Source organism: Elephantulus edwardii, unplaced genomic scaffold (genome assembly GCF_000299155.1).
Source record: "Elephantulus edwardii isolate Elephantulus edwardi_28Jun2011 unplaced genomic scaffold, EleEdw1.0 scaffold00099, whole genome shotgun sequence".
NCBI lineage: Eukaryota > Metazoa > Chordata > Mammalia > Macroscelidea > Macroscelididae > Elephantulus > Elephantulus edwardii.
Window position 1 is genome coordinate 7,144,030 of NW_006399849.1, and position 19,502 is coordinate 7,163,531.

Sequence of the window (19,502 nt, forward strand, 5' to 3'; positions counted from 1 at the left end):
GAAGGACATTGGACCCATACTTTAACTTGAATATCATGATAAAGATTTTTTATTTATTTTGGGAAGCAAGACTTGATATTGAAGAAAATACTGTAGTCACATAGATAGCATCCACTTCCTAAGCAACATGCCTCCAGAAACTCTATGAACTTTGATAAATATCAATAGTTGTAGAGGGGCTTCAGGCCTTTGTTCATAAATTCGCTATGGGTCGTGCTCGACTCAAAAGCAATCAACAACAGCAACAATCGCTTCTGTAAGTCCAGCCGTCTCCTTTTCTCTCCCATCTTCCTTCTCTTCTGGCTGTCCTTCATCCTTTCCTTCTTTTATTCTTTCTTTTGTATGATTGTGTACACAGCCGCATAGACAATCACATGGAACAAGTAGAATGTGAGTCAGGACACCAAAGAGGCGAGGGCTACAGTGCAGGTGCAGATCCTGCTGACCCTGAACTATTTCCATCCTAAGTGAGCAAGTGGCACAGGAATAAAAGCTGAGCTCAACACCGTCCTCTTGGGATTAGCGATGGGTGTTAATGCTAGAGAGGCTTTCTAGACCAGGAAGTCTGTACTTGGATTTTTTGTTATTGTTTGGGTTTTTTGTGGTTTTGTTTGTTTGTTTGTTTGTTTTTATCATCATAACACATTGTATTCTCTATACAGCATTTAAAAAAAACTCCAGACCCTGGGGCTCTATTTCAGATGTGCTGACTCACAGTATCCAATATGGAATGTAAGGACACATATTCTTAAAAGCCTTTTCCAAATATGTGCAGATAAGTAACTGAGAATGACTGGTTGTCAATCTCTGTATTTTGCTAATGAATTAATGAAGTCCCAATGGAGTCAAAGGCTCATTTCAGTCACAGCAAGCTAGTAGCAGATAGAATTCAAATTCAAGAACTCAATTATGAGCTGAGTACTTTAGCCTAGTGTCATTCTCTACCTATATATTATAAGAAATGTAATATTTCCCCTCAATAGTCCTTAAAACATGACATGAGATAACCCTTGTCTTGCAGGACAGATATGCAATACATTAAATTGGTTTAACTAATGTTAATTTGACATTCAAGGCTTATTACATATTTGTTTTTTTTTATTATGTCCTGTTATGTTCCCAGTGACTCATAGCGAACCTATATACAACAGCTCTGAAGCCTGCCTTGTCCTGAACCAGTCTCACTGACTCTGACACACCAACCCTCATTACCACAGTCACTGTAACAATCCATCTCATCCAGGGTCTTTCTCTCTTGTGCTGTCCCTCCGCTCTTCCGAACATGATGCCGTTCACCAAGGACCGGTACCTCCTGGCCACATGGCCAGTGTATGTGAGACAGAGCATCAGAATCCTAGTCTCCAAGGAGAAACTTGGTTTCACCCTCTCCAAGACAGAACTATTTGTTTTCTTGACAGTCTATGGTATGTTCAAGACTCTTCACCAACACCACAACTCAAAAGCATTAATTTTTCTTCTGTCATTCTTAGTCAGTGTGCAGCTCTCTGAAGCATAGCAAGTAATTGTGAAGACCTGGACTGGATCAGACTATTTAGTCTTTAGACTGATGTTAATTGCTCTTTAGCATTTTGAAGAGGTCCCTGACAGCAGACTTCCCTTTCTTTGATTTCCTGACTGCTGGTGCCAAGAGGGTTAGTTGTGGAACCGAGCAAGCTGTAATTGTTAACAACCTCAATCTATTATCCATCTACCATGGTGCTTCCAATTGGGCCAGTTGTGAAAATCTTCGTCTTCTTGATGTTGAGAACAAATTCAAATCTTGAGTTGCAATGCTTAAGGATGCTATGGGTAGAATATTGAGTAATCCAGGAAGTATTAAAAGAAGATGGTAGGAGGAGTTTTCAGAGTCACTGTACCAAAAAGAACTGACTGACACAGAAGAATTTCAAGAAACACCACATGATCAAGAGACAATGATGATGAAGCAGAAGTTCAGGCTGCTCTGAAGGACTTGGCGAAATATAAAGTCCCAGGAATTAATGGAATACCAATTGACATATTTCAACAAACAGATGCTGCCCTGGATGTGCTCACCAGGTTGTGCCAAGAAATCTGGAGGGCAGCTACCTGGCCAACTGACTAGAAGAAATTCATATTTATTCCCATTCCAAAAAAGATAATCTGACAGAATGTTGAAATTATCATACAATATCACTCATCACATGCAAGCAAAATCCTGCTGAAGATCATCCAGAAATGACTGGAACAGTACATTAACAGAAAACTACCAGAAATACAAACTGGGTTTAGAAGAGGTCATGATACTAGAGACATTATCACCAATATCAAATGGGTCTTAGAAGAAAGTAAAGAGTATCAGAGGGATATCTCTCTGTATTTCATTGACTATGAGAAGGTATTTGACTGTGTAGATCACAACAGATGTGTCTAACCTTGAGGAGAATGGGAATCCCCATTTGATTGTGCTTATGCAAAACCTCAGGAAGGACCAGGAAGCGGTCCTCAGAATAGAGCAAGGAAACACTGCACGGTTCAAAATCAGGAAGGGACTGTTTCAGGGATATGTCCTGACTCCACATCTTTTCAATCTATATACAGAACAGATCATTTGGGAGGCTGTGCTTTATGAGGAGGAATGTGGCATCAGGATTGGAGGAGGACTCATCAACAACTTATGTTATTCAGATGACACAATCTTGCTTGCTGAAAATTAAATATTTAGCATGCTTAATATATAAGGGAGCTCTGGTGGCCTAGTGGTAAGAAGCTGTGCTTCAGTCCTGAAGGTATGTGGTTCGAATCCACCAGCTGCTTTAAGGGAGAAGGGCTGGGCATTCTCCTCTTGTGCATTTTACTGGCTCTGAAAACCCACGAGGGTCAGCTATGGGTCAGTTCTGACTTTACAGTATTCAACAACAGCAGTGTATTGTATTAATGCATTTAAAAATTGTCAGGATTACCAACTAGGTCAACACATTTGAGGATCTTTGATTCATCATTTGCAAGTGTTGCATATTACTTTGAGAGGTGTTATTAGGTCCATTCATTTCTACAAAATGTCACACCCTTTGTAAGGTTTTTTTACATTATACTTCATGAAGTAAGACAATATCTCTATTATGAGTGTTATTGTTGTTGTTATTGTTGTTGTTTTTGTTGTTGTTGTTGTGTACCATTAAATCAGAAATGACCCATATAGCTGGCCCTCCTTTAGGTTTTCACATACAGTAAACTGTACGGGAGATTATCCATTCTTCTCCCACAGAGCAGTTAGTTGGTGGCCTTGAACCACATGCTTTTGGCATTACAGTGCAGCTTCTTGCCATGAGGCTACCAGAATACTAAATATTATTATTAGATCACAGTAAGACAGCTTAGATTCTTGTCAACTGTCTGTGAACTGCAGGGAGATACTTCCTAGAACTGTATCATCCTTGCCGTCGTTGCTCTATTTGAGGCTACGATTGTACTCTCTGGGTTAGTCCATCTACCCGTGAGTCTTCCTCTTCTGTGTTCACCTTCCACTTTACCAAACTGATGTCAGTTTCTAGGAACTGGTCTTTCCTGGTGATACTTCCAAAGTCTGTAAGATAGAATATTACTACCCTTACTTGTAAAGAGAATCCTTCTGTATTTTTTTTCAAGGATAAAAATTATTCATTCTTTTGGCTTTCTATGATGTCTTTAATAATTTGCCCATACTTCAAATGCCTCATTTCATCTTAGTTGTTGTTGTTATGAACTACTGAGTTGGAATTGACCTGTAGTTGACATTTCAGCAGGTTTTTAGAAGCATTATATTGCCCTGGTGGCTAGTGTTATGAAATTGTGCTACCAGTGCAAAGATACCTGGTTCAAATCCACCAGCTGCTTTGTGGAAGAAAGATAGGAAATCTTCTGTTTTACTAATTTCCTGTCTTTCATGAATTTACTGCCTCTGAAAATCCACTGGAGGATCAACTCTGAGTTGGTTCTGACTCAACAGTAACCAACAGCAACAGACCATATAACTGTCTAGGTCCAGTTGGCCCATACTAGTCCATTTCAGCTCACTAATACGTGGGTTATCTATCTTTAATATTTCCATTTCATTTTTGTTAACTTCCAACTTTCCTAGTTCATACTTCATGAATAGTCAGTTCTAATTTTAAATGGATATTAAAATGAAAACTTGCACCCTTTCTATGAAGATGGACCTGAAAGCGAAGAAGGAAGCCCCTGCCCCTCCCAAAACTGAAGCCAAAGCAAAGGCGTTAAAGGCCAAGAAGGCAGTCCTGAAGGGCATCCACAGTCACAAAAAAAAGATCTGCACGTCACCCACCTTCCGGCAGCCTAAGACGCTGAGACTCCAAAGGCAGCCCAAATACCCCTGGAAGAGCACCCCCAAAAGAAACAAGCTTGACCACTATGCCATAATCAAGGTTCCCCTGACCGCTGAGTCAGCCATGATAACAACACACTTGAGTTCATTGTGGATGTCAAGGCCAACAAGCACCAAATCCAACAAGCTGTAAAGAAGCTCTGTGACATTGATGTGGCTAAGGTCAACACTTAGATTAGGCCTGATGGAGAGAAGATCATCTAAACTGAGTCCAGCTGGCTAATTCTAAATACAAATTTTTCTCACCAAAAAAAAGAAAACTTGCATTCTCCCCCAAGCTTTATGAAATGAAAACTAATCCAGTTGCTCAAGCTTCCATTAAAATATTTAGGCCAGGGAAATTAGAAGCATCTGGTCTGAAAAATAATGTATTCAAATTTTGTAAATAAACTAGTATAAATTTAAAAAATTAGCTCAGAGAGTAGAAGATTTGGGATTGTAACATCATTCAAACACTTAAATCTCTGCGTGTCCAAGCAAGCTATTCCTTTCCTTCCTGAGCCTCAGTTTCCTCTGCAGCCGATGAGAGTAATAACCCACATCCTTCCCTCCACTGTCTGTTGCCTATGGCCACTGTCTGAATTCTATTGAAAGACATTTAGGGGGAAATGTGGGGTTGTGTGAAAGGCACTAGAAGGTAAGACTGAGGAGGGACTGAGGTAATCGGGATGGGTGTGTCGGAGACTGTGCGATTGGCACGGGACAGAGCAGAGTTTAGGGCTGTTGTACATAGGGTTGCTATGAGTCGCAAGCAACTTGATGGCACATAACAACAACAACAACAGCAACAACCATCTCACAATGCCTCAAAAAAACCAGAAAACGTTACTGTCCAGTAAATTCTAACCCATAGGGAGACCCCATACATCACACATTACATTGTAGACCTACTCCCTCAGATGTTCTTAGCTATAATCTTTATGGGAACATATCAACAGGCCTTTCTTCTGTGGCACCCAAGGATGATTTTCACTTGCCAATTTCTCTGGTGGCGAATCCATAGTAAATTACACTGCTATCCAAAGGTCATGCTTATGTGGCAGTTCAAATCCACCTACTGCACAGTCTCCTAAGTGATCACCTCAGAAACGCAATGGAGGGTTCACTGCAAGTTGGAACCAACTCAATGGCAGAGTGTTTTTGAAAGGTTGTTAGTCAGGTAGTAGTTGAGGGCAAACCTTTTGAACCATCAAGTGCCTTAGTCTTGCCCAGGGCCTTGGTCTCACCCGAGGCAGGTCACTGTTCAGCTGGCTTTTCATCAGAGGAGGTCCAGTGGGGAAGGAGTTCTTCTGTCAGCTCGAAGGCAAGCAGTTAGAACCCACCAGTGACCCCACAGAAGAAAGGTGGACAATATCCTCTTAAGTGAATTGTTGTTATTATTGTTGTTGTTGTTCTTGTGTGCCATAGACTCATAGCCACCCTATATGTACAACAGCCCTAAACCCTGCTCTATCCTGTGACACTCTCAGTTTTGACCTGACAGCACTGAGCAACAAACAACATTATCAAAGACACAGATCGGTCTCAGGGTATAGCGGAGTGAGTGAAGGTGCTGACGTGCCCTGAGAGATTATTTCTATTGTGTTATATGGCCTGAGGGGTGAAGTATGTGAGTGGGATTAATGGCATGTGGCACTATGGAATCCAAACTCATAATTACACTTTGACTTTAAAGGACTGCTATGTCTGAAGAAGCCAAGAGCAGAAATAAGCACCGATATGGTTTGGATGTTTTTGTCTTCTTGTGAAATTTAATTTTTTCTTTATGCATGTGAAATTTAATATTTAATCCTGACTTTTCATATTAAAATCAAGAGGGGTGGAAATCATGTTTTAAGATTTTAAAAATGCTGAAAGAGAGAAAAATACCATGAAAGATATTTCCACTGAAATTTATGAAATATCTAATTTAGATTTTATGGAGTAAAATCATCTGCTTATGCTGAACTTTTTTTTTTCAAAATTTGGTCAACGCTGAATTTCAAAGGTCAGCATAGGGTGTAATCATCCTTGGTTTTCTTGGGATTATTTCCAACCTAAGTTTTAAAATCTCACATTCTTTTTCAGATTCTTCTAGTATTTAAAAAAAGATTTCTTTTGTTAAGATGTAAGTTTGTGGTCTACATGTGGAATTAATTTTACAAAGACAGTATAGAGACTGAGGCTGTATTTACATATTTCCACAGTGACGGTACAATGTCATACTAAATATTTTTTGAGTAATACATCAAAATTACTAACACTGGAGGTCTGGTGGCCTAGTGGCAAGAAGCTGAACTGCAATCCGAAGGCTCATGGTTTGAAGCCAACAGCTGCTTTGAGAGAGAAGGATGGGCAGTCTCCTCCCATGTAATTAACTACCTCTGAAAGCCTGCTGAAGGGGCAGCTTTGGGTCAGATTTGACTCCATGGAACACAACAACATTCTTTCACTATTGTCAAATCTGAATCAGCTTATGGTTGGCTGTCCATTGAGTTCCCAAGATTTAAAAACAAAACAAAACAACCAAAAACCCCCAACAACCACAGTAGGAGATTGTCTATCTTTTTCTAATGGAGCCACTCATAGATTTGAGCTAACAGAAGCGTAGCTTTTGGATTATCAGTGTGAGTCTCTACAGGCTACACCACTAGAACTCCCTCGTATTGCTACTATTGTTGTGTGCAATCAAGTTGGAGCTGACACAAAGGTAATCCACCAGAGAGTTTTCAGGGTCAGTTAATCGAATGGGAGGAGTTTGTCCATCCTTCTCTCACTGAGCAGCTGGTGGATTTGAACAGCATGCCTTTGAGATTGCAGCACAGCAAACTGGGAAAATTCTGGCATGCTCTTTCATAGCCAGTTAGAAATATCTTTGCTGAGTTGATTGAGAAGCTATTTCATTAGAAATGGTCTTTCTTACACTGTGCTTAGAATTCCCATTACAATTTTGTACCCTTCACTAAAAATACATACCATTTTTAAAAGAGTTGAATAAGAAATAGTTTCAAAACGTTGTTCTTAGGTGCCATCAAGACAACTCCAACTCCAATCAAGCCCATGAACAGCAGATGGAAACTTGAGATCTCGTGTCTTCCTCGTGGTCTTCATCCTCCTCTTTCCTGTTACTGCAGTCTCTATGTCAATCCATCACACTAAGGGGCGGGCAGCTTCTCTTTTTCTGAACCTCCCTTTTCCGAACATGCTGTATGTTTAAAGGTCCTGGACCCTCACTTCAAAGGCTTCACTTCCTTGATCTTCATTTTCATTGTCCAGCTTCCTGACACATATGTAGCAAATGAAATATCATGGCTTAGATCAGGGCATCTTAGTCCTTAAACTGATATTCTTTCTTCTTAACTCTTTAAAGTAAGACGTCATTGACAGGAGGTTTACCCAATACAGCAAGCATGCCTTTTGATTTTTTGACTGCTGCTACCTGTGATATTTATTATGGCTCCACAGATGGGAACAATAATGTACAGACTATTTTGCAATCATGCAAAAAGAGGAAGGAAAGAACAAAATATCCAAAGCAGAATAGCATCGTCTATTCAGAAAGCAGGTGATTTGGTACAAATAGATGATTGCATCCAAACATTTGAGAAAGATCAGTGAGTTAAAAAAATGTAGAGAATTTTAATAACTAAAGAAATAAAACTGAACTTGGGAAGCATGGTTAATATCAAAGCAATGAAAGTCAGCAATAGTAATGCTTCACAGCTTGAGATGATTAGAGAAGAGGTCAAATGTTGTTAGAAAACATCTTAGCTGCTATGCACTTGGCAAGCCAGAAGAATTTATGACCTATTTCACCATTCACTTCATTGTACTTGGGGTGGGGGGGGGGGGGGAATCACATTTTAATTTACAAGTGGAAATGCAGTGTAGGCCCAACAGTCTGTATAGTGTCTCATTTAACTTTCTGCCTTTTCTCATTAGTGACGGACACCAGATTAATGCTATAAATGATCTCTACACATTTTCTGATTGTTGTCAAAGCCGAACGGAACTGGACAGACTTGCATTCTTTGCAGAACAATTGCAGCTGTGTGCAGTGATTATTAATGTATTCTCTAATGCCTCTTAAGCACTGAATAATAAGAAATGTCGTAGTGAAAATATGTGTAACTAGACGCTAGACACTATGTTGAAAAATGTGATATCTGGAGTGGACGAAGACTCAACCAAAACTGGCATTATGCAGAAGACACAACCTTACTTGCTGAAATTGAAAAGGACTTGAAATGTTTGCTTCAGAAGAATAATGACTACAGCCTTCAATATGGATTACATCTCAATATCAAGAAAATAAAAATTCTCGCCTAGGGACCAATAGGGAACATCATGATAAATGAAGAAAAGATTGACATTGTCAATGATTTTGTCTTGCTTAAGTCAACAATCCCTTGGTACTAATACTTGGCATCAAAACCCTTGGTACTAACAGTCAGGAGATCAGGAGATGTATTGCAATGGGCAAGTCCCATGTTAGGGACCTCTCCAAAATACTTATGAGCAATGATGTCAGTTTGAAGAGAAAGGTGTGCCTGATTCAGGCCACGGTCTTTTCAGATATTTGCTAGGTATCTGAGAGTGAATAAGGATGACAGAAAAAAAAAAAGATTCCTTTGAGTTTTAGTGTTGGAGAAGAGTACTGAATACCTCATGGAGTGCCAAAAACAACAGACATGTCATAGAAAAAGTGCAGCCGGAGTGCTCCTTGGAGGCAAAGATGACAAAGCTTCATCTCTCATATTTTGAACACATTGCGAGGAGAGGCCAGAGATAATAAGGACGGTACAGGCGAGGACAGGGTTAATTTCTGTTGTTCATAGGGTTGCTGTGAGCTATATTCAACTCAATGGCACCTAACAACAACAACAACATAGAAGATTAGAAAACAAATTAACCAAGTGTCAAGATGGTAGGAGAAGTAAAGAGATAACTTCGTTTGAGTCTCTGTGAGGCACGTTATTTCTTAGTGTAGAGTGGATTGATTGAATACGAAATGTTTCAAAGTTTGATACTCTTTCAATACCTCCAGCTCAATCAGTGGGAGAAATTGGTTAAGGTAGTACGTTCTTTTGGGGGATGTAAGCTTTAAATTTCTAAAGAGCAAGGATATCTGTTTCAAGAGTAAGGTGTACCTGAGTCAAGCCATAGTAGTTTCAGGTGCTTCCAGTGTGTCTGAAAGTTGGACAGTGAAGAGGACGACCAGAGAAGAATCAATGCCTTTGAATTGTGTGTGGAATTGGCCAAAGAAGCAAACATAACTGTCTTGGCGAAAGTGCAGCAAGGTTTCTCTTTAGAGCCAAGGACGGTGAAACTTAGTCTCACATACTTTGGACATATTGTCGGGAGAAGCGGTCATTGGAAAAAGACACCAAGGTGGAAAAGGTGAAGGGTTAGAGAAAGGGGAAGACTCTCCACAAGATGAATTAACTCGGGGGACTGCAGCAAGAGCCTGGTCACGATCATGAAGATTGCATAAGACAGGGCGAGACTCTCCTCTGTTGTGCCCAGCGTTGCCTCATCAACTGGCTGGCACCTAAGAGCAAGAAGCTGTGCTTTCTCAAAATTGTGTGCCTTAAAATAGGAAGTTTATTCTTCACCACATAGTCATCAAAGGTGCTGTTCGAGTGGCCAGGACAGCTCTCCCTCCTTGCTCTCATTCAGGGGCCAGGATCTTTTCACCTCTTTTCCACCATCCCCAAGACTTCTTAGGCACCTGCATCCAGCTGGCAGGGGAAAGAACACAGATCTTTTCCTGGGGAGGAGATCAGAACAAGCCTCAAACGTGGCATGCTCCATTCAGTCCCATGGCTAAATCTAATTGCAAGGCAAGCATTGAGATGAAATTTTATGTATGCCCAAAGACAAGAAGAGAATGGAATTTGGCAGGCAGCTGTCAGACTTTACCACATACGTGGGCCTGATTATTGAATCTGAGGCTTTGCCAACATCATTTTGTTTTCTGTCAGGATCATGAATGAAGCTATTTCCAGAAAATATGAAAATACACCATTGAACTTCAGAATCAGTGTGGAAGTCAGCCTCATCATCAACTGAGACTGTCCTGATGTCTTAAAATTTTACACAGAATTGTAGCTCTGCGTAATTCAGCTGATAGAACAAATCAGGAGGGAAAGCTAGTCTCAGCGTGCACTAACCAGGGGAAAGTCACTGTTCATTAGAGCGTTAACATCTTTGCTGTTATCCTCAGTGATACATTTTCAAATAATTATGGGGCGAATTGACTGTTTATGACAGGTTAACATTCTTAAAATTCCATTACTGTTGTAGAGTTGAAGAAATGATACCTAACACAGGCCACTCCGCTCTCCAAAATCCTTCTCTTTTCTTCTTTCCTCAAGTGGAAAACTCCATCTGTTTGGATCCTTGAGGTTAAAAATGGCGTAATATCATTTCTCAAAAATAGATTTAATAGCAGGGTGGGTGAATGATTTTCTAACCTGTTTGAGAGGAAATTCAGATCCAGAGAAAAACATGAGATGTGAGTTTTCATAGCCACCAGTGGAAGAAAACCATTGACATTTACAGTTTTAAAGGCAATTGTAGAATTGTTGAAAACCCTTTCCTTTTCAATTATGGCATTCTCTGGTGGCCTAGTCTAGGACAAATTGTGCTGCTAAGGCAAAGGTCACACCACTTCAGTGGTTCACCTCCCAAGGACTCCACAGGAGAGAGATGGACAGTCAACTCCCGTGCAATTTACAGCCTCCACAAAGTGGCTGGAGGTTCAGCTGTAAGTTATGAGTTTGAGTTCTGAGTCTTTTTCATAATTATTTGATCTACTTAATATTTTAAATGGTAGGCTTTAACCACTACACTGCCAGAACTCCTTTTTATACGTCACACACGATCCATAATTTAATCATTCTTATTCATTCAATTAAACCAACTGCAGATGAGGTATTAAGCCTAAATACTCTAGTACCCAATGGGATACTGTGATCCACACTGTAAAAATCACAGACTAAAGGGGACCAGAAAGCTAATCAGAACCCCACGAAATTATGTGAGGACTGAAGAGGACCTTTCTCTGGAATTGTTCAGATGATTCTAATCTGTCATTCCCACTCACTTGATGATAATTGATACTACTAATCGGGAGCTCTGGTGGCCTAGGGGCAAGGAGCTGTGCCACAATCACAAAAGCATGCAGTTCAAATCTACCAGCTGCTCCATGAGAGAAGGATGGCCAATATCCTCCCATGCAATTAACTGCCTCTGAAAACCCACCAGAGGGTCAGCTATGACTTAGATCCAACTCAATGCTATTCAACAACAAAAAATCTGGAAGAAAAAGGATGGGCAAATAGAAAGAACAATCCTGAAAAATTATGAGTAAGCTTTGGACATTTCAACTGTCAAATAAAGGAGGAAGGTAGACAAATAAATTTTAAATTGACCTTTATTAGTAATTCTGATCTTTTTTGGTCTTCCTCTTTATTCATTAACCAACTTTCAGCTGCATGCAAAGCAGTTAAAACAGTATGGCTTGGATCAGGCACACCTTAGTGTTTAAATTGATATCCTTCTTTTGAAGAATTATTGATGTTTTTTAATTGTGCTTTTGTTATTTTTGTTGATTGCTATGGAGTTGAGCACAACTCATAAAGACCATAAAATTAAAGGCCTGAAGCCTTTCTATAACAACATTTGTTGATTAAGTTTCCAAAGGCATGTGGTTTAGGAAGTGGATACCACTCCTGCTTCCAAACCTGACTTAAACAGGGAGCTTCACCTAACACTGTCCACCATGGGTAACCATCATGACATTTGATGCCCGAATGGCATAAGGTTCATCTTCATAGAAACTCCAGGTTACCTCAGTATAGCATAGTGACAGAAGATTGCTGTACCACTTAGAAAAATGTTCCTCCAAAATATAACAAGCAACTTTAAATACAAAGACCCTCTCCAAGGTCTTGTTGACTCTAAACAAGAGGCTTAAATTAAAAACCAAAATAAAACAAAACAAAAAAACACAACCAATCAATCTAGTATATTATAGTTGTTATGTGTTGTTGAGTCATCTGTGATGTACAGGGACCCTGTCTGTGTACGGTAACTCTGACCCTTCCCTGTTTTGAGCTAGTCTCACTAACTCCGACACACCAAACTCCATTGCCCCAATCACTGTATCAATCCATCTCATCCAGGGTCTACCTCTCCTGTGCTGTCCATCTACCATTCCGAGCATGATGTCCTTCTCCAAGGACCCATCCGTACATCCTGGCTATGTGTCCAAAGTATGTGAGATAGAGCTTCAAAATCCTAGCCTCCAAGGACAGACTTGGTGTCACCCTCTCCAAGACAGACCGATTTGTTTTCTTGGCAGTCAATGGTATATTCAAGACTCTTCTCCAGCACCACAAATAAAGGCATCTATTCCTCCTCTGTCATTCTTAGCCATTGTCCATGACAAGTAATTGAGAAGACCATGCCTGGATTAGGTCCACCTTTGTCTCTAGACTGACATTGTTGTTCTTCAGCAGTCTGGAGAGGTCCATGACAGCAGAATTTCCCAATGCAATTAGTCTTCTGATTTCCTGACTGCTGGTGTTAAAAGAGTGTTGATTGTGGAGCCAAGCAAGTTTTAATTGATAACAACCTCAATCTCTTCTCTATCTGTCAAGGTGCTTCCAATTGGCCCAGTGGTGAGAATCTTTGTCTTGTTGATGTTGAGCTTCATTCCGTATTGAAGACTACCATCCTTGACCTTTTACAGCCAGTGCATCACATCTTCAGTTTCAGCAATCAAGATTGTGTCATCTGCATATCATAGGCTATTGAGAAGTCTTCCCCCAATCTTGATGCCACATTCTTCCTCATAAAGCCCTGCTTCCTGAATGATCTGTTCTGCATACAGATTGAAAAGGCATGGAGACAGGATTCATCCCCGACACAATCCTTTCCTGATTTTGAACATTGCAGTGTTTCCTTGCTCTGTTCTGAGGACTGCTTCTTGGTTCAAGTATAGGTTTCACATAAGCACAGTCAAGTGTTCTGGGATTCTCATTTTCCTCAACGTTAACCACAGTTTGTTGTAATCCACACAGTTAAATGCCATTGCATAGTCAAAGAAACACAGATAGATATTCTTCTGGTACTCTCTTTTTTCTGCCAAGATACACCTGATATTGGCAATAATGTCTCTAGTGCCATGACCTCTTCTATACCCAGTTTGTATTTCTGGTAATTCTCTGTCAATGTACTGTTCCAGTTGTTTCTAGATAATCTTCAGCGGAATTTTGCTACTGTGTGATATTAGTGATACTGTTCAATAATGTTCACACTCTTTCAGGTCACCTTATTTTGGAATGAGAATAAATACATGGATCTCTTTCAGTCAGTTGGCCAAGTAGCTGTCCTCCAGGGTTCTTAAAACAACTTGATGAGCACATTCATGGCAGCATCTTTTTTGCTGAAATATGTCAATTGGTATTCCATCAATTCTTGGGGCTTTATTTTTTGCCAAGTCCTTCAGAACAGCCTGAACTTCCTCCTTCATCACCATTGCCTCTTGATAATATGTTGCTTCTTGAAATTCTTCTGTCAGCCAATTTTATTTTTTTTTTTTTGGTACAATGACACTGTATATTCTTTCCATCTTCTTTTAATGCTTACTGAATCATTGAATATTCTGCCCATAGCATCCTTAAGCATTGCCAACTCATGGCTTTAGTTCGTACGTTCGTTAGTTAGTTAGTTCTTTTATTCTTTAGTTCTTTCAACTTAAAAAAAAAACCAGTAAGACTAGCAAAATTTAACAGAACAGCAAGCAACAAATGCTGGCAAGGTTGTGGAGAGACTGGAACCCTTATTCACTGTTGGTGGGAGTGTAAAATGGAGCAACAACTGTGGAAAGCGGCGTGGCGCTTTCTCAAAAAGTTGCAAATAGAGATACCATTTGGCCCAGCAATTCCACTATGGGGAATACCCTAAAGAGACCATAAGCGACATCCAAGCAGATATATGCACACCTATGTTTATCGCAGCTTTGTTCACAATAGCAAGGAGTTGGAAACAACCCAGGTGCCCATAAACAAACGAATGGATAGAGAAGCTGTGGTATATTCACACAATGGAATACTACGCTCCATTGAAAAACAAGGAACTCATGCAATATTATTCAAAATGGGTGACCCTGGAGGACATGATGCCGAAGAACAAATACTATATGGTGTCACTGTTGTAGAATGAGGCTGACATTAGGGTGGGGGTAAGACTGAGAAAAACTGGATAAATTATGTTTACTGCATTGAAGCTGATGAGGGAGAGAATAGTTTAAAAGTAATATATTTTAGGGCATTATGATTATTATAAGAGTCTGGAATCAGGTTTGCAGAGTGGAGTATACTTGGGGTGGGGGTGGAGGTGGGGGTGTGCAGGGGGATTATATACCAGTGCAGGAGTTTTTCTTTTGCTTTTCAAGGAGAAGAGCGAACTAGGTGTGGGGAGGGGTGGGCCGGGAGAAAAGTGCAACAATGAATGAATGGAAATCTAAAATCTCTGTAGATGTTCATTGAAATAAAAAAAAAAATGGGGAAAAATCCTGAGTGAGTTCAGCCCATTTGATTTTCCAAATCCAGCTCCTTGCACATTTCATTATTCAATATTTTCATTATTCAATATTTTGCCTTGTCTTCCCGAGTGGCCCTTTGAAATCTTCTATTCAGCTCCTTCACTTCTTGAATTCTTCCCTTTCCTTTGGCTTTGAAGCACTCGGGTGCAATATTCAGAGTCTCTTCTGACATCCACCTTAATCTTTTCTTCTTCTTTCTTTTTTGTAATGACTTTTTGCATTCTTCATGAGCAATATTCTTGAAATCTTCCCACAGCTTCTCTGGTCTTCATTCATTACTGTTCAAGGCCTCTAACCTATTCCTGAGTTGGTTTTTAAATTCAGGGGGAATAGACTCAAGGTCAAATTTTATTCCTGTGGATATGATTTAACCTTCTTTAGTTTTAATTTAGCAGAATATTTATTTAATACCACACAGACTTCCCAAAGGGAGGGGGGGTCTAATTCAGAGACATTGCAGCCAGAGTGCTTTTTAGAGGTAAGGATGGTGAAAAATCACCTCACATACTTTGAAAATTTTGTCAAGAGGCTAGCCCTTGGAAAAAGAGATCATGCCGTGAAAAGTAAAGAATCAGACAAAGAGAGGAAGACCCTCATTGAGATCCCAGTGCCTACAGCAGTGCATTTAAGCATGGCAGAGATTGTGAGGACGCCGTAGGATAAGTATTCTGATCTGTTCTGTGATCGATTCATAGCAGTGTACTTACGGCGCATAGTTTGTTGACTTGATGACACCTGACAACATTGCTTATTTGCTTTGTGCTCCTGAGAAACCTATACTTGGACCAGGAGACAGTCATCAGAATAGAGCAAGGAAATACTGCGTGGTTCAAAATTAGGGAAGGTGTGTGTCAGGGATGTCTCCTGTCCCCATATCTTTTCAATCTGTATGAAGAACAGATTATTCAAGACTCTGGATTTTATGAGGAGAAATGCAGCATCAGAACTGGAGGAAGAATCGTCAACAACCTGTGTTATACAAATTATACAACCTTGCTTGCCGAAACTGAGGAAGACCTGAAGTGTTGCTACAGAAGGTCAAGGACTGTAGCCTTCAATATGAATTGAAGCTTAACATCAAGAAGACAAAGATTCTCACCACTGAGCCAATTGACAGCACCATGATGGAGGGAGAAAAGATTGAGGTTGTTAGCAATTTCAACTTTCTTGGCTCCACAATCAACACTTTTGGCACCAGCAGTCAGGAAATCAAAAGACTAATTGCATTGAGGAAATCTGCTATTGGGACTTCTCTAAAGTGCTAAAGAGCAATGATGTCAGTCTAGAAACTAAGACATACCTGATCCAGGCCATGGTCTTCATGATTACTTGTTATGCATCAGAGAGTTGGATAATGACTAAGGATGATAGAGTAATAATTGATGTCTTTGAGTTGTGGTGCTGGAGAAGAGTCTTTAACATACCATGGCCAGAAGAACAAATATTTCTGTCTTGGAGAGAGTGAAACCAAGCATATCCTTGGAGGCAAGGATTTTGAAGCTCCATCTCATATAGTTCATACACATGTCCAGGAGGGTCCAGTCCTTGGAGAAAGATATCATGTTTAGAAGAGTGGAGGGACAGCGCAGGAGAGGAAGACCTCAGATGAGATGGGTTGATATAGTAACTGGGTCAATAGGGTTTGGTGTGTCAGAATTAGTGAGACTGGCTCAGGACAGGACAGGCTTCAGAGCTGTTGTACATAGGGTTGATGTTAGTCGGAGGTGACTTGACAGCACTTAATAACAACAAGGAATGATAGTTTGCAGTATTGACTATGCTAATTGCTTTCCTTGTCCTTGCCTGCTCTGTTATTGCTTGGGAAGCAGATTTATTGTGAAACTATGAAAGAGTTTCAACTCAGAGTTCCTCATTACCCAGATCTCTTCCACAGAGAGGGAAGGAGGGGCACTAACAAGTGATAGTTTACAAGTTCTTATAAGATGTGCATACATATTACTAATTTTTTGTAGTATTTCCTCAAAGAATATTCTCCCATCGTCTAACATCCTGGATCTTGTTTCTGCTTTTGTGATTGAATGGTGGTCAGACAGGAAAATATTCAAAATAACCTCCACTAAACTACCTTGTAACACCACAGCCCTTTTAGCATGTTCACAGATTATCTCTTCAAATGACTCAATCAGCCTCAGTAATCACCAACCTTTCTGTAAACAAGTGACTGATACGTGGTCCAAGTAAACCCAAAGAAATAAAATAACGTTCATTTTATGTACAGTCATGCAGAGAACCATGGTAAATGATAAGCAGGATGAAGTAAATAGTATTACTTCTAGAAGTCTCAAAGTGTTTCTAATATAAGTATTTATTAAGCAAATACATGTGCCAGGCACTTTTCCAGGTGCTGGGATATGTTAATAAACAAAGCAAAAAAAGAAAGTGTCTACACTTGGAGAGTTTACATTCAAATAAATATCTAGATGGATGGATATTATCCAGTCAGTTTGACTCATGATGCAATGTCTGGCATTGGGTCATCCTCATAATTGATGACATGTTTGAGTCTATGTTTGAGTCTATTGTATCATTTCTGTGAGATGAAGATGGGAAATCTCTTCCTGTGTGATTTACAGCCTCTGAAAATACACTAGAGGGCCACCTTTGATGAGTTAGTTTTGACTCAACAGCAATGAGTTTGAATTGAGTTGATCACACTAAAGGTCTTCTTGGCCTTTGGTGGCCTCTATTTCACCAAACAGTGTGTCACATAGCCTCCTGAATATGCATCCACCATAATGAGTCAGATTATGTTCCGTTGTGATCTATTTGGTTTTCACTGTCTGATTTTTAAAGGAGACTGACAAAGTTTTCCTTCTAGTTTGTTTGACTTTGGAAGTTCCTCTGAAACACGTCCATCATGAATGACCCTGGTGATGTTTGATGTTCTAGTGGCATAACTTGCAGCATAATAGCAACATACCAGTGGCTACTATGATGAACTGACATATTGGCAGTGACACATTCTAATGGTTATTGCTGGTAGGTGCTGTCGTGTTCAGTACGACTCATAGCAACCCTAGGAACAAAAGCTCTGAACCCTGTTCTATACTGTGCCATCCTTACACTTCCTGACACACAAGAGCCCAGTTCAGCAGTTACCATGTCAATCCACCTGTTTAAGGGTCTTCCTCCCCTTTGCCAACCCTCCACCCTTCCCAGCATCATGTCCTTCTCCCAGGAATAGCCCCTCCTAGCAACATGTCCAAAGTATGTGAGGTGAATCCTCATCATTCTAGCCTCTGAAGAGCTCTCTGGCTGCACCCTCTCCAGGACATATCTGATTGTTCTCTTGGCCGTCCATGGGATGTTCAGTGCTCTTCTTCAGCACCACAGCTCAAAGGCCTCAATTCATAATCCTTATTCATTATCCTGCTCTCAGATGCACAGCAAACAGTCAGAAAGACCATGGCCTGAAAAAAGATGAACCTTAGTCTTCAAATTGACATCATTAATACTCAATAATTTAGAGAGGTCCCTAACTGCAGATTTTCCCAGTGCAATGCATCTCCTTATTTTCTAATGGGGGTGGAGGGTGGATAACAAAATAAGTTCAATATTAAGTTTATCCAACACTTATGAATACTATGGGGAAATATGAAACAGGGAGATGTAAGGTGAACAATTAGGATATTATTTCACTATGAAAGGAGCATTGAGCTGAAGTTAGGGGAATGAATATTTCTAGCAGGGAGAATTGGAAGTACAAGATAGAGCACAAGAAAATATGTTTGAGGGGCCTGAAAGGCTAATGCATGTAGACATAAGGGAGCAAGTGACATGTATGTTGTCGTTAGATGCTGGCAAGTTAGCTCTTATGCACAGCAAGCCAATGTACAACAGAATTAAACCCTGCCCCACACGCAGCCTCTTCACAATTCCTGCTGTTCCTTGTTGTAATCATGTGTCAGTCCATCTTTTTGAGGGTTTTTCTCTTTTTATCTGCTACATACATGTTGTTGTTATGTGTTACTGTGTTGACTAGGACTCACGGCGATCATATGAATGACGGGTCTGATTCTTGCCCTTTCCTGCGCCATGCTAAGTACCTGATTGTAATGTCATTTCCAAGTTCAAAAGGCCTCAACGCAAAGCTGTCCAGTGGAACCCAACTCATAGCTGACCGTCCAAGTGGATTTTCAGAGGCTGTTAATCACATTCTTTTTCTTTTTTTGGCTCCGCCTTAGGGCTTCGTACCTGGAGGCTTGTCAGAAGCTATTGCCGGGATCGCGTCTGCGTTGCCTGGCCTCGGCTTGTACCCGCACGGCTTCCGGCTCCGGTTCTGCCGGCGGCATGGAGGGGATTGTGAATGTTTACCCTGCTGGTGGATTCAAACCACCTGCATTTGGGTTGGCAGTGCAAATTCTTACCCAGTAAGCTACAAGAGGATCACCTTTAAATTCAATCTGCAATTTTTTTAATTTTTGGAAATATTATCACCTGTGCCTATCACTGTAAAATATTAGTCATCTCATCCCTTAGATTATTCAAAAACGACTGGAACAGTACATCAGCAGAGAACTGCCA

The 19,502-nt window shown here is 40.3% G+C and overlaps 1 protein-coding gene across 7 annotated transcripts in view; it reads left to right on the plus strand.

Moving 5' to 3' along the window:
• Positions 1–19,502, plus strand: part of PDE4D (phosphodiesterase 4D, cAMP-specific) — a 2,352,803-nt gene that overhangs the window by 2,017,451 nt on the left and 315,850 nt on the right. The window lies entirely within an intron of this gene.